This window comes from Odontomachus brunneus, unplaced genomic scaffold, assembly GCF_010583005.1.
Source record: "Odontomachus brunneus isolate Ranch 3 - 2012 unplaced genomic scaffold, Obru_v1 Obru_scaffold_185, whole genome shotgun sequence".
In the NCBI taxonomy this organism is placed as follows: Eukaryota; Metazoa; Arthropoda; class Insecta; order Hymenoptera; family Formicidae; genus Odontomachus; species Odontomachus brunneus.
The window spans coordinates 389,852-407,209 of record NW_022639635.1 but is presented as its reverse complement, the minus strand read 5'-3'; the positions used below and the strand labels follow the sequence as shown (position 1 = coordinate 407,209).

General features: G+C 32.2%; 1 protein-coding gene across 1 annotated transcript in view; it reads left to right on the top strand.

Moving 5' to 3' along the window:
- The first annotated feature begins 523 nt into the window (after positions 1–523).
- The window catches only part of LOC116851666 (tachykinin-like peptides receptor 99D), a 372,095-nt gene continuing 355,260 nt past the window's right edge, over positions 524–17,358 (top strand). The window contains exon 1 of the mRNA XM_032831318.1: positions 524–682. The gene's annotated coding sequence lies outside the window, so the exon portion shown is untranslated. The remainder of the gene's footprint in view (positions 683–17,358) is intronic.

Below are 17,358 nucleotides of genomic sequence, written 5' to 3'. Positions count from 1 at the left end.
GTTTTAATCTATATAAAATAATGGTTCATGTAGCACAGCTTATTAACAGTCTTATAAATCTAAACAGTCGATAAAGCGAATGATATTCTAGATTTTTTCTTAAATGTTAACAATATTTGTAAATATAACTTTAAAATATAAAAAATATAAAAGTACTAAAGAATTAAAAAGAGTGTTTTATACATTTTCATTACAATGTGTATTTTTTCATGCATTAATAAATCAAATTTGACACGAAATTGGAATACAATCCACAATTAGAACCGTTATTTTCTACTAAAAAAAATATTTTGAAGAGGAGAAGTAATATATAAGTAAATTCATCAAGAGTCTGTTTCTTAAGTAGTGTATTATCCAGGAAGGGTAATATACAACGGAAATTTCGACTCGGAATCGACCCGTTGTCATGTTGAAATAGGTTCCGCTGTTGGATCGTTTGGGCGATGATGGGCGGCGATAGGTCGGTGTCTGGAGTACGCGCTCTCGCTCCCAGCGACGCGGAGCGAGTGCCGCGAGACAGCGGCCAGTATCGTGGAAGCGCGCGACCCGTTGCGATCGTGCACCCTTAAACTCCCGTTGTACGCTGCTCGCCAGCACGTATTACCGTGCGTTACATCGGACGTGTATATCACGGAGGAATAGTTTCGAGGATACGCCGATTAAGCTTGACTCTTCAAATTCGGTGAGTTTTTCCACTGCAATTTATCACACATACACACATGTGACGGTCAGGACGTCCTCGAAAACGCGCTTTTGACGTTCGAGGTGATGCAAAATGCAGAGAACGTTAACCAACATCGGCCACAACGCGTTAGAAAACCTCAACCCTGCTGTTAGGCTAGCGTCCATTAGCGCGACGACGCGAAGTCGACGGGAGTAGTTAGTTTTCGAAGATGAAGTTTTATCGCGTTCAGTGAAGAGTGCCGACCTTGCTCGCGCGTAATCGGTATATAAGCCGACGAGAGGCTTACAACGTTTAATGGTGCAATAACAAAGACGCGGGAGAACGGAGACTTTTAATAGCAGTAAGTTTTATGTTGATAGAGACTCTTTCCGATAATTTTTCAACAGCGAAGATGTAAGTATGCTCAGCCGTGTTAAATATTTTTCTGAAAATTGATTTATCCTGTGTGCGAATTTTCTGATATATATGATTTCTGATATATATGATTTTCTTACTTTTTTGGTAAAGCGAGAGACAGGCGAGAAGTAACGGCAGTTATAATTTGCATGATGCCGCCGTAGTATCATTCAATTTATGACGGATACAGCCACTCTGAGATCCAATAGGAGTTTATTCCTTGTCGGGAATTTATAAGATTTAGATCATCTTAATAAATCATGCCGATTTAGTTGATTATTAAATTGCTCGCAACACAACTTCGCCACGTGAATAATGTATAAAAATAAGAATTGCTAGAATTAATTCTAAGGGAACGCAAATTAAGGCAAAATTGAAACCATGAACACGGATTGTGTCAGTACAAATGAAAATTCATAATGATTCTACCAACTACCTTGTAATTAACCCTCACATGTCACACATTTTTTTGGCAATTTAATACAGTACACTGGAATTGTTTTCATTTTTGTTTATTTTAATTCCATAAAAGTGCTAAAAATTGGTGGAAAATTATGAATATATTTTTAAGTTTGTAGAATAGAATTATGTAAAAAAATGATCGCCAAGTTTTACTTAAGTATTTTATTTTATTACAAATGTAAAGAGAAACGTGATTAAACATGAGTTTACACAGAAATGTGTAACATTTCCGAAAGTGAATTAAAAAAATTAATACTCTCTTGTCAATCTTGTGAGTTTTAAAAAAAAACAATATAATACATTTTAAAATCCGTCAACAAATATAATTATTTGAATTTATGAAAATACATTACTTTTTCCAGTTAAGAGGCGAGTAAAATAATTCATAGTTTTAAGATTTTATAATATTAATATAATATATAATAAGATTTTTATTAAAATTATGAACAAAGATTAGTTCACTTGAATTATTTTTTGGTTTGTGATTAGAGTTTAATGATATAAAAACCTTGATCATATATAATAATATAAATAAACAATATAAATAAATAAACAGAAATAAATGTTAAAACATATAATTAAACAGAAATAAATAAGCTGCTTACATACAATTTTTCTTATATATTATAGTTAATGTAAAGAACCCCGAAATATAACGAAAAATCATATTTATGCAATTTCAATACTCTAATGTAGCATTCTGGTATTAGAAACAAAAGAGAGCAACTGTGTTCTTTTTTATATGATAGATAATTAAAATCATTCTTAACAGTGCTTCAACTTAATATTTCCTACAACTATCACTTCTTTTAACATGGAGAGCAAAGGTTCTTATTTTACTAACTTGCGGGAAATTGAAAATTAAAAGTCGGTTAGAGCCGAAAATGCCTCCAGTGAGTTAAATTAGATTTTAATATCTAATTAATTATTCGTAAATTATATCTTACGTAATACTTTTTCAAATTTTTCATAAATATGATACGTATCTCTATGCATTTAACAAGTAACACGTACTTCAGCTAAAACTAAAAGTTGTTAATACTACGTAACGTGCGGAAATTTTTTCGTATCATAGCTCGGTGTCCGATATTTTTATTTTTATTGACTCTAAAACTTCGTAAAGCCTTAAGCAATAAATTATCATTAAAACCTGAAAATACAGTATTAGGATTTTCGTTTTTCCAGTATCATCGCGAACATGACGGGCATGCGAAGCTCTTTTACACGCAATTTAATTTATTAAACTGCAATTATCTACAGTTTGATAAACTACTAGTTTCACCGTAGACCTCTTACGCTCATATTATGAATATACGACATTCTGTCACATTATCGCACACTGCGACCTTTCGATTACTGAGAATAAATACGATGAGCCCGATAAACCCTGATCGCATGCACCGCGCTGGATACCAAACTGGAAATTACGCAATCGAGAAAATAGCGAAGCCCGTTGATTCTATAATGAAAATTGATAGTGTGTGACGGAGGCCGAATTTTGAGAGTGCAATACAATCGGGAGTCAATAATTATACATTTTTTTATCGGCACTCGAACACTTGCGCTACAAGTATTTAATAACGCACTCGAGTCGGCCGAGTGGCCGAGTGGATTTATTAATCACCATCCATTATATGATATTTTTCTATAAACTGCGAACTTTTAACGGTACAGATATTATTTAATTAAACACCGATTTGGCATCGGGCGGTATACTTGAGGTTTAGAAAAGAAATGATTTTGTTTCATTGCCATTGTCATTGCATTGATATCGCTGAAAGGGAAGTTCTATATTCACACGGATACATACGAATCAACGTTTCACGAGAATAAAAGGAAATTTACATGTGGAATTATCGACTTGCAGCAGTTTTTGTGTAGAATAACGCACGGACATATAACGTAATAATGGAATAAATGGTGCACATGTTGAAGAAACAAACGGAAAAATTCGTCATGTTCTTCAAAATTTCATAACGAAATTCGCAAATTTGGACTCTGATTTTTCTGAGAAAGAGCGAATGGCAAATTGTCTTTGGTAGAATAGCTTTGTTGGCTTATTTCCTGAATTATCTTCTAAATTAAATATCACATACAGTTCCCAATTAATTCTTTTAAATTGTTTGGCCCATACGATTATGCATAATTTCTGCTATATGAATAAAAGCAGGGCGGGATATATAGATATGCATTATCATACTACAAACATGATAGTGCGTTTAAATACATTACGGAATGTAATTATTTTTCAGAGTAACGGTATTAATAATTCGCAATTATAAAACATGGAAATATAAAGGTCACTTTTACTATTATTCAATTATATATTTTAATATTTTAATATTATATTTAATAGGTATTTTTCAATTTGTCCGCGGATTTTTTGGTTTATTTCTTAAAAATAAGAAAAATTTGTTTGAGAAATTCATATATACTTGATCAAAATCTATTACATTCGCTTCTTTTTGTAAAGAAGATAATTGCGTGCACTGAATTTAAGAGAAATTAATATTAAGCAATATTAATAATTATATTTTTTTTAAACAATAATATTTTAACTTCAAAAAATTACAACTGAATACATTATGATCAAACTTGTAATTTACAATATATAAAAACATAATGTCATTAATATATAATTTTTTCTAAATCCGTGTCAATAAGAAACAACTATGTTATTTTCTGTAATATAATTTTATACCAATTATATGAAAATTAACACGCTATTACAGAAAAGTATCCACTTTGTGAAAGTATTTATTTAAAAAATAAGGGACTTTATCTATAATATTCTCTAATTCTTGTCTATTTTTATTCTACAGTCTTTTTCCTTAAAGTTTCATTTTTCTTTTTATTTATGATAACGTAAAATGTGCGAATCAAAAAGCGACTCACACATAAATAAATAAAAACAATGTTAATATACATATAATAATTTTATAGCAGAAATGGAATCTTATAACTGAGGAATAAACAAATATTCTGAAGCAATGTTTACTATTTTTTTTCATATATGCCACTTATATATTTTAAGAACCGAAATATATTATTAAAACATTTGCTACGTCTTTAATGAAATTTATGTTTTTAGCAAGATATACTTTACTGACATATTTGGTGCATTAAAAACATAGCAAAATTGAAAAGAATTTATACACACAAACACACACACATACACAAATGGTGGTCTATTTTAATCCCTCCAGCCGAATATTTTGAAAACTAAGACTGGCAGATAAAAATGGGTAAAACTGCAGTTTAGGGGAGTCAGTTGCAATGACCTTGACATATGTTACAATGGTCACCCTCCTGAGTAACCTTCAAGTTTTAGCCGTCGATCATTAAAAGCCGTCGTTCGTTAAAAACAAAAAAGTTATTAACAAAAAAAGTTGCATAAAATGAATGTAATTTTTGGACATCGTATATACAAAAACATCGAATTTGTAGGCTAGCAAGGTGCTTGCTTCTAGCACACACACACATATACACTTGCCCGCCCGCGCGCTCGCCCGCTCTATAGAGTGCATATGTCCTATTATATATACATACGCACCCACCGCGAGCCCACCCTGTCGGGCGGGCGAGCAGTGTATGTGTGTGTAGCAAACATTTTCTTAGCTTACAAGTTCGATGTTTTTGTTTACGGTTTCCAAAAATTACATTCATTCTATACAACTTTTTTGCTCATAACTTTTTAACAAACAACGAGCGACGGCTAAAACTTTTTGCATGTTACTCAGGACGATCGCCTCTATAACATATGGCAAGGTCAAAGTCATTGCAGCTGACTCCCCTAAACTGCAGTTTTACCCAAAAATGTTTCAGACAAAAGTAGCATGATTATACGGGACACATAAGACGGTGACAATGAGTTAACCTTGAATAGTCGTTTGAAGGTGACGTCAAGATCATCTTCAATTTCTTAAATAAGAGCTCTTATTTTTTGTTGCACATTCTTGTAGCTTATATCGAGTTTCCAAAACACTATAATTAAATATTATTTTGTTAACAATTGTCTGAGATATTTAACATATTGTCGTGACATTTTTAACGAGTCCCTTTGCCTCTCATGATTCAGGATGCTTAATTAACGTGAGTCTTCTTACCTCTCACGATTCGGGGTGCTCGATTAACGTGAGTCGCCTTGCTTCTCACGATCTGGAGTGTTTGTTTAGTACACTTCAGCTGTACCATTTGGTACAGTAACATTGTTTCTCTTTGTAGTCGCCGTGCGCTCGGGATCACGCCAGAGATGTCGCTTCCGAACGGAATTTCTGAACGTTATCTAGGGAGAGGAGAGTGTCATGAGCGTGGAGCGTCAGGTAACTCAGCGGTTTAGAGCAGTCACCCGGCAAGCAAAAGACCCGGGTTCGAGTCGCGGCCTAGCAAAACTGCGCTCTCGGTATTTTTCTCTCTTTGGGACGAAAAGATACGCAGATCTCGAACGCACGGTGTCCCGCCACCACCTAATACGCCTTCCTCCTTCTATGGTCCTCTTGCCTCTCACGATTCGGAGTGTTTGATTTGTTCGATAGAAAAGTCCGTGAATTTCTGACAGGAGATGCGATTCCCATCAATGAAGCACCCCGAATCGTGAGAGGCAAAGGGACTCATGTTAATCAAGCACCCCGTATCGTGAGAGGCAAAGGGACTCACATTAATCGAGCACCCCAAATCGTGAGAGGTAAGGGAACTCGCATTAAAAATGTCACGATGAAATATTAAATATCTCAGACAATTGTTAACAAAAAAATACTTAATTATGGTGTTTTGGAAAACCCTCGACGTAAGCTACAAGAATGTACAACGAAAAATAGGAGGTCTTATTTAAGAAATTAAAGATGACCTTGACGTCACCTTCAAGCGACTATTCAAGATTAACTCATTGCCACCGTCTTATGTGTCCTGTATAATCATGCAACTTTTGTCTGAAACATTTTTGTCTGCCGGTTTTAGTTTTCAAAATATTCGGCTGGGTGGATCAAAATGGACCACTCTATATATATATATATATATATATATATATATGTATGTATGTTTCTATGTGTATATGTGTATATATATATATATAATATCCTCTCCGTGTATACTCCAAATAAGATAATTTCAAATAAAATTGGTCATATACCGACCATAATTAAAAATAGAAAGTAAAAATTAAAATTCTAACAAAAATAAAATTTCTTCCTAGAGCATAAAATTATTTCCTTGATATAATAAAAAATAATATAATTATATATTAAAAGTAATACAATTATATATTATATTGATTTCATATAATTTACGTTTATGATTTAATAGCTATCATATAAGAAAAAAACAGTTCCTTTAATTATAATTTGAAATATAAAAAAAATCATTCAAAAGAGAATTTCAAAAATATTATAAAAAAGTATTTTAACAATTAGATAGAAGAATATTTTAGCAAGGGTAATTAACAAAAGATTTTATAGTAAAACTTATATAATAAAATTTATATAGTAACTTATATAATAAAAAATTATTTTTAAAAATTTATGATTCTTTACACTCTCTGTATTGAAAGGAAATACAAAGGATAAGGTTTTGAAAATATATATTTTTTTAAATATAAATAACAGTTAAAGACATCTATAAATCTTTAATATAAAACATATTTCGATATTGTGAGTAGTTGGAAAATATGTATTATTATATTGAATAATACGAAGTATATAAAAAATGTTAAAAGTTTCTCTACCATTGAGAGAATTAATTTTACACTTCGAAATTATTTTTAGTATTAACTACACATTTTTGTATTTATCTATTTACCTTGTCTATATGTATGACAAATTTCTAAAATTTTTCTTTAATTTTTTGCCAAGTTTCGAATGGATGCGTAATTCATTAAATCTTTTCAGGAAGATAAAGACAAAGTGACTATACGCAATTTTTCTCCCAAAAGTTTTTTGACTTTATTTCACGTCCATTTCCACCGCTGTCTCGGGAGATCTTTTGTTCACTTTACTTATTCTTTTCTTTTTTTATTTAATCTTTCATCCATAAGCTATTTGAAATAAAACTGATGTAAACATCGTTTCAGGCAAAAGGTAACTAGACAATATTTTTAACAATATCAGCTTTATTTGCAATAGTTAAAAGAAAAGAGTTTTGACTTATGAAAAATTATTGTATATATAAAAGATCGATAAGACGGTGGAGCACACAGAGGCGAAATAAGGTTAAGAAACTTCGGTGTGAAAAGTCGCATACACTCTCCTCGACTTTATCCTCCCAAAAGATTTAATAAATTTACGTATATGATTTAATAGCTATCATATAAGAAAAAAACAGTTCCTTTAATTATAATTTAAAATATAAAAAAAATCATTCAAAAGAGAATTTCAAAAATATTATAAAAAAGTATTTTAACAATTAGATAGAAAAATATTTTAGCAAGGGTAATTAACAAAAGATTTTATAGTAAAACTTATATAATAAAACTTATATAGTAACTTATATAATAAAAAATTATTTTTAAAAATTTATGATTCTTTACACTCTCTGTATTGAAAGGAAATTACGCACTAACATCCGTGGTCCGACCTTGATTGGCCCACTTATCATATATGATAGTTATTATCTCTCTCTGACGAGCTATTAAGATAAGGATTTTATATATGTAATATCTTTTTCTCTTTTTATATGTTGGATATTTTTAACAATAATATAATTTAGTTCGTGGAATCGATATATTTTAATAAATTCTTTTATACTATAGAGTATGATGTATTTAACATTTTTATACTAGAGTAAATATTTTTAGAAAAACTTTATATAGTAAAACTATAGTTTAGGGAAGTCAACTCCAATTGTCTTGATCTTGGACATATAGTCAATCTCCTAAATAACTTTGAGAAGCCGTCGCTCGTTGTTCGTTAAAAAGTTATTATCAAAAGAAATTGCATAAAATTAATGTAATTGTTGGACATCGTATATACAAAAACATCAAATTTGTAGACTAAGAAGGTGCCTGTCCCTAGTCGTGTGACGGGAGGGCTACGTTTGCCAGTCCCCCACACCGCCGAGGAAGGGGGAAGTAGGGGGGGGGGGCGCAGTCTTTCGTGAGAAATTTTTATTCTTTAGAAAATATATCTTTTTTCGTAAAATTTCTAAGGAATATATTTCATATGTACAGTGTGAAGAAATTACATCACACTTGCGAAACTTCTTTTGTTTATAACTTTGAGCTTACGCACAAAAGACTTCGCCCCCCTGCGGGAGGTTTAGGGGGCATAATCCCCTAGTCACAGAACTAGGGGTAAACTTTCCTAGCCTACAAATTCAATGTTTACCTAAGGTGTTCAAAAATTACGTTCATTTTATATTTGTCGGGATTCGATTTTAATTTGTTCGAATTGATATCTCTCGACACTTTCACTCGCTCTCTTTTTCTACACGCAACAAAAATCTTCGCTTCTCGCTCGCTTCGCGACTCGATTCTCTTCTATACTACAACTCTGCGAGTTGTCAACTTCGCATCCCCGTGCCAACTGTATTGTATTCTCTTTTTCAATACTTTATATTGCAGCTACCGCTTTATCTCCAATCATGTGATATCCGTATGATATGATCATATCGATAAATATAGAAGAATACAAGAAACAAAATAATTAATACAAGAAATAAAATAAGAAAGAAATAATATATTTTTTATATATACGATATTAATAAGGATATACATGTCGTCACATTATAAGCATTATATTTGCGATTAATTATCGCACTCGGCCTTAAAAAGAAAGCTTGTTCTCAAGCGTCTATTTTCTAATTTTCATTAATTTCGTCATCAGTAGAAACATCGTCTTCCTTAGAGATCCAAGTACTCTGCTGTAGTCGACGTCTCTAGTGGATCCTCATGCTCCCCTTATCCCTTTCACAATACATTGATCGTTTCTCACAACTTTTATTACAATATAAAGGGCCCAAATATTTTGCAATAAATTTCAAGGCTAATTGTGTTCGCTTAATAGCAATCAGATCGACTTTCTTATAATTCCTCGCATCGACTTGTTTTTTATCAAAGTTTTTCTTGTTTTCCTGTTGAATTTTTTGGATATTATACTTTATAACTTCGCAATTCATCACGATTTTCCTGGAATATGTCGATCCATCTGTCTTTGATAAGTTTTCGAATCTCTCGATCGTTTTTTAAGCGTATATACGCTTCAAACATAAAATGGAATGGTGACGTGCCTATACTTCGATGTGGTGTTTAAAAATTTTAACGCAATATCAATAAACTTATATAAATTCTTTGGTCTCGGTGCCGACAACTTTAATGATAATTATATCAAAGTGCAATTTAGAAAATACTCTCTCAACTTGTCAATTGCCGCTGGGTATCCCAGTGGTCGTCAAAATGTGTCGAATTTATTCCTTCGCGCAATATTCACGAAAGTCCTTTGACGTAAAAGCTGATCCTCAGTCCGAAATAATAATTCTAGAATTACAAAATATTGCTTCCTCACTCGATCGATAGCCTCGACGGAGTTCGTTGTTTTCGTCGAACACTTTTAATACTACCAATCGCAAATTATCGTCAATCTTTTTATATAGTAAGTTATTTTGTACAACGTATCCGTTTGTGGATCCGATAGTCGCCGTTTCAAAGATATCTTTCAAGTTAGCATCTTGTTACAATTTTCTCAGTCGTTTTATTAGACCTTCGTCACATTCGGCAACGGCGAAACAAATGAAACAAACAGCATACGGCTACCTATTCAACGCATCAACGTGCGGCACCCGATCGGTGTTCTATCGTGTTATTAAATTCTTTTAGCAAAAGTGCCCATCTACGCGAACGCATATATCTTTTTTTATTCATAGTCAACGCGAATGCTCGGCAATCCGTTATAATTTTAAATTTAATTCCCAACAAATATATCCTAAACTTTTTTAACGCTCGTACGATCGCTAAAACTTTTAATTCTTAGCTCGAATACTTTGCTGTCGCTGGTGTGGTTTCTCCGATAGCATAATACACTGGGTGAAACGCGTTACTTTCACAGTCAAACTGGAGAAGGATCGCGCCGAACCCGTACATTGAAGCGTCTGTATGCAATTCTGTTTTAACTCCTTGTTTATAAATGTAATAACGGTTTTCCGCTCAATAACATTTTAAGATGTTGAAAAACTAATTTTGCTGCTCGCCCTAATAAAACTTCGCATTTGCTTGCGCTAAGTACTGCAACCTCCTCGTGGTAAACTCTAGAAGTTATAATTTTTATAGGCTAACTGCAGACATCCCAAAAGGATATGTATTAATATTTACTACAACAATAAAAAAAATTCAGACTATAGTATCTTTTTCGGCCATAAAAATGTAACAGGTTTGTGGTTAAGGATAAACATTTAAGAGTGGTACGCCATAACACAACGTAGTATCGCATACACGATTTTCATTTTTTTTCACAATGTTGCACTATTCCAAAAAATTTGGCAAAAATATATGTTGAAGAACACATTTTAAGGAATGTACATGTGGAAAATGGTTGGTGTCACTATAGAACATAACCTCAAAAAAAATTTTCGAAGAATTAAAATAATTTTTTTTACCTAAAATTTTTGTTGGAAAAATTTTTTTATTTTTGTAGAAAATAGTCTCATTAATAGTTATAATATATTTTTTTATTAAAATCGATTCAGCCGTTTCTGAGAAAAATAATTTTTCGGATTTTTCTTTCCCCCTCCATATCATCCACAAAAATGAAATTTTGAGGTTAAAATTTGGTGGAGTTTCATGCCAAATAAATGCGAACTTATGACATTAATTAAAGCTTAATAGCTTAATACAGAGGCAGATTTTACATACTTATCCGGCTAGGCTCTTTGCGAAAATATTCGGCCTAGAAAACTTTGAACTTGGTGTACGATTGGGAGCTTAGGAAATTTTATCACTGCATTTATCTTATATTCTGATGGATATACTGTACTTCTATTTTCAATTATATGTACTAAATATCCTATTGTGGTTAGCAGAAATTAACATTTTCCCATTTAACGCAATAATCCGAATTCGCTTGCCGTTTTTAAAACTATTTCCAGCTTTCGTAAACTATTATCACGATGTTCAGAAGGAATGTTAAGATCGTCTAAGTACGTTACAGCAATTTTCTTGCATATCAAATCACGAAAAACAGCATTTATATATTTTTGAATAATTGCCGGAGAGTTACATAACACAAAAGGAATCCTTAAAAACTCGTATTGTCTATCAAGTACAACAAATGAGGTGTATTTTCGGCTACCAGATTCTACTGAAACGTGGAAAAATTCGTTCTGTAAATCGATCGTATTGAAAATCTTTGCATCCTGCAATGAATCCAATTGATCTTCGGTAAGTGGTCTTTTAGAATCTTCTTATTCAGTTTTCTATAATCAACACATAATCTACTTGACCTATTTTTTTTCCGGACCAATACTATTGAACTAGCACATTCAGAGTGAGATGGTTGTATAATGCCGTCCCTCATCCACTTCTCGATATGTCTGTCTTCTGTCTTTTCAGGTAACGAAAATCGTCTCGGTCTTTGAAAACCTAACCTGCAAAAATCGAACTTTTTTCTGCGGATGTAATGAGAGTAGGTGATTTTTATAGATTTCTACCCGCCGAACACGAATCCGTTATCCAAATTTGGCTATCACATCACAATTTTGAGAAAAATAGAGTCAAAGAGGTCGAAAACGACGATTTTGAGGGTTTTTATGGTGTTGTAGCACTTGTAACAAATTGTTTTGCTAAATTTTGTTAATATTACATGAAAATATAAACTTATAGCTTTAATACGTAGTTCATCCCATTGCGTAGCGATCTTCCGTTTCCTAAATATAGTTGAAAAAAGAAATATTAGTTGTGTGCGCATATCACCAATATGATTATTCGGTACAATGTCTCTTCAATAAGTGCGAATAGTCATTTCAAATGTACTTTTGAGTACTAAACATAAATCTGTTAATTAATGAAATTTGGCTACCATATCACAATTAAAATAAAAATAGTATCAAGCAGGAGTGTGGACTCAACAAAGATATAAATTACCTATTAAGGCATATCATTTATTAAATATCATTAGTTATCAGTAAATAATAAAAGTAATATAGAATGTCAGTACTTATTAGTAAATAATACATAAACATAAATGAATATATCGTTCTTTATTATTAAATAGTACATAACACAATTTATTATAATAAGTATATAAATAAATAAATAATACTTATTATAATAAGTAATGATATGTTCTTTTGTGTTATATGCACTATTTAATAATAAAGAACGATATATTCATTTATGCTTATGTACTATTTACTAATAAGTACTGACATTCTATATTACTTCTACTATTTACTGATAACTAATTATATATAATATTTAATAAGTGATATGCCATAATAGGTAATTTATGTCTTTATGAACGCAATAAAGATATAAATTACCTATTATGGTAATAATACTTATTAAATATTCCTGCTTGATACCATTTTTACCTATTACTTATTATAGTAATAATACTTATTAAATATTCTTGCTTGATACCATTTTTGTTTTAATTGTGATATGGTGGCCAAATTTTATTAATTAACCGATTTGTGGCTAAATTTCATTAATTAACGGATTGTTAACGGATTATGTTCAGCACTCAAAAGTACATCTGAAATGACTATTCGCACTCATTGAAGAGACATTGTACCGAATAATCATATTGGTGAAATGCGCACACAACTAATACTTCCTTTTCCAACTATACTTAAGAAACAGAAGATCGCAACGCAATAGAACAAACTACATTTTAAAGTTACAAGTTCATATTTTCATGTAACATTAACAAAATTTAGCAAAACAATTTGCTGCAGGTGCTACAATACCATGAAAACCCTCAAAATTGTTGTTTTTGGCCTTTTTGACGTTATTTTTCTAAAAATTTTGACATGATAGCCAAATTTGAACAATGTATTCGTATTCAGCAGGCAAAAATCTATAAAAATCACCTACTCTCATTACATCCGTAAAGAGAAAAACATCGATTTTCGCAGGCTAATGTGATACTCGTGCACTACTAGTAATTTTTCTTTTAACTGTATCTAAGGAACGAAAGATCGTAGCAAAACGGAACAAAATGCATTTTGAAGCTAAGAGTTTATAATTTCACGTAGCGTTAACAAAATTTAGCAAAACAATTTGCGTCGGATGTTACAACACCATAAATACTCTAAAAATTGTCGTTTTTGGCCTCTTTGACGTCATTTTTTTTTTAAATTATAACGTGATAGCCAAATTTGGACAACGGATTCGTATTCAGCGAGCAAAAATCTATAAAAATCACCTACTCTCATTACATCCGCAAATTTTTGCAGGCTAGTGTAATCAACTTAATTATCTTTTAAAATAAGCGACATTTTAATATTCACTTCGTGGGTTTTCGCAGGATTATAGGATTTTTAATCGTTTGAGATTTCGTTTTTATGGCGCTCATCTTTGATATGTGATACATCAATTTTATTACTCTCAGGTTTGAGATCTATTTTTTAAATTTCCGCAGCATCTAGGTCACGAGATTTCTCAGATCAAAATCTTTCCATTCTTAATCGTTATCGTCACTGTACTTAAAAAATCATTTCCTATCAACAACGCATGTTGCATTAATTCATCCGAAATTATGTGTATCATCATAGAATGTGTACAGTTATCTATTAAAATATTTGCGTCAAAGTATTCTAAAGTATTATTTGTTTTTGACCCAATATCGCAAAATTGTAGTTCTCTTTTATGCAATAATGGAACTCCGAGTTCGATATATTTGTTTGCGCGTAACAAACATAGGTCGCTACTAATGTCGCTATCAATGTCGATCAGAGCCTTTATTCTTTGTTTGCATAACAACACATTCTTATAATATTTTTTGCTTACCGCAGAAGTAACACAACTATCTATTGCTTTCTTTGTGGGACAACGTGATGCAACGTGTCCAAAGTCGCGACATTCAAAGCATTTACGTCTGCCACTCTTCGATCGACAGTCAGCAATTTATCATTAATCCCATATCCCTGCATCTTATGACATCTTAAAATCTTGCCATCAGTTTGCACCGTATCGTCCTATCTAGACTCGATTTTGTCGGACCCTCATCATACTAGATCTTGCATCACTAGCAGCCTGACTTTGACCTTTGTGGCGCAACGTAATTCTTTCAAAAACAGCTATGGGTTCTCCTTTTGTTGAAAATCCTCGCATGTGCGTTTTGTCCCTCAATGCCGGATTGGGAATGTCATCAATATTGCTCACGATGATTTCCTTGTCACTAATAGGCACTCGATTTGTTAGAATTATTTTTTTGTAGAAATACTTGCTGAAGGGTTCGCTCCTTTTTCATACTTGCTGAAGGGTTCGCTCCTTTTCCATACTTTCTCCTCAAATGTTCTTCTTTTCTCCGTTTTGCTTAGTTCATTGCGGAACATTGCTCGTAATTCAACGAAAAGTTCCTCCACTGACTTATCAATATACTCTGGTTTTGAATGAAACCATTCCAAAGCCTTTCCTCTGAGTCGCGAGCCTATCAATATCATTGTCATACCGTCGGATAAATTATATGAGGATCTTAGCAACAGAACTTGTTCTTACCAATTTTCACACGAATTGTTTCCATCGAAATAACTTTATAATTCGATAACGGATTTTATGTTTATTTTATTTTCGATTTGTACACTTCTCAACGACGCGTCTTTCTGACCACATGACTGTTGTTGGATATTTAGGTGTTGAAATCGACTTTATTGCTCGAGTTCGCGTCGGGCATATTCAAGTTCTCGTTCTATGAGCTCTCCTTTTTTCGTTGTATTTTAGCATCTCTTCAAAGAAGAAGCAATTTTTCTCTCTCTTGCTCATGTAACTCGTTCTCCGTACTCGCCGTATTATTCGCGGTTGCAACTCGCTGGTTTGCGATTATATCTTGGGTCCATGTGCCCGCTGGATCCGAATACCCGACTCGGATAATCGACTAATCAATTCCGCCTTATTCCCTGCAATAGACAACTCCATACATTTTAATTTTTCTTTTAATTGTACTATGGTGAAATCGTTATAATTAATGGGTTGTGCCATTTTTCCAAATCACGATTCCAGATCACGGTTGTCCCGGCAAAGTTATCTACTCGATCCCTCGACGAGCCCTCAAAATTTGTGGGATATTCTTTTAGGATGGTAAGATGATGTTTAATAAAAAAAGAAATCGTTATTCCTACATAAATTGATTTATTAAATGCAAGTGGTATTTGACGGGACTTGACTTCGCTTTGTTCGAATTGATACCTCTTGACGCTTTCATTCGTTCTTTTTTTTTTGTACGTGATGACGTAACAACAATTTTCGTTTCTTCTCGCTTCGTGACTCGATTCTTCTCTATTCCACTCTGCGTCTTCGCGTCTTCGTCATCAACGCTACTATATTTTCTTTTTCAACACTTTACATTGCAGCTACCGTTTTGTCTCCAATCCTGTGATAGCCGTATGATATCAACATCATCACATCAATAAATCTAGGAGATTAATACAAGAAACAAAATAACACAAATAAGGTTATATATGTTGTTACATTATAAGCGTTATATTTGCGATCACTAATTTTTAAAATTATCACATTATGATCTAAGAAAAAGGAAAAAAAGATTATATTTGCATTAAAGTTTGATTTATGTGAAGTTTTAATTTTGTCCGTATTTTTCTCTTAGATACTATAAATTTTTCGCGAATGATATATAATTTCTAATTTTTCTAACATTTTAATATCAACAGATTTTATAATAATATGATTTGTAATAGTACATTTTTTTAACAAAGATTGTAATAGTACAGATTTTTTAACAAAGATAATAGTATATGATGATGCATAACGTGGAAATATCTAGAGTTTCATAAACTCTGAAGCACTTTTATAAATATTTGCTTATGTTCCACTATAAATATAGATAGTCATATGTTAGTCGTACAGCTGCTACATCCTTCGGGCATAATAACTACAAGATTCTACGTAAACAATAGAAATAGATGCCTCCACGCTCTCCGGAAATACAGATAGACCCAGTAAAATTCGTATCTCGTCGCAAAATGCTTAATTTTTCTGGAATATTGAATGTAATTCTCTTGTATAGACGAAAGCGAGATGTTAAATATTAATAGTTCTAATAGACAAATTTCAGTGTTCAGCCCCTGATTAGAACTACCTTAATTAGTACATCGTGTGCGCATTATTGCTAACTTCATAATGTACCACTACGTCTTACTACTGATAAGCCAAGTATTAATACATAATATTTGGCTGCTACGGATGTAAATCTTCGCCCAGTGGCTTACCCTCTAGTGGTAATTTAAAGCGAGTACACGTCCGTTACACGTCCACTACAACAACGCCCACTATCTATAAGTGACCAGTGATAGTTTCATACGTCGCAATAGCTAAATGTCGCAAAATTATCCCAAGTATAATATATACCGATACGCACTCCGAAAAGCGCCCCACATAGAACATTACATCTAATATATGTATATTAAAGAGCTAGAGTTGATATGTATATATCTATTAGATGATTTGTTAAATATCTATATATGGTGAAAATGTCCGCCTTGTATACAGATACTGTATGTATAATAGAAGTGATATAATAGATGTCTATATATCTATTAGATAGCTATTTACGTAAATATCTACTAAAAACAAGAACATTATATATATATATATATATATATATATATATATATATATATATATATATATACAGGGTGTCCCAAAGTCCCATAAT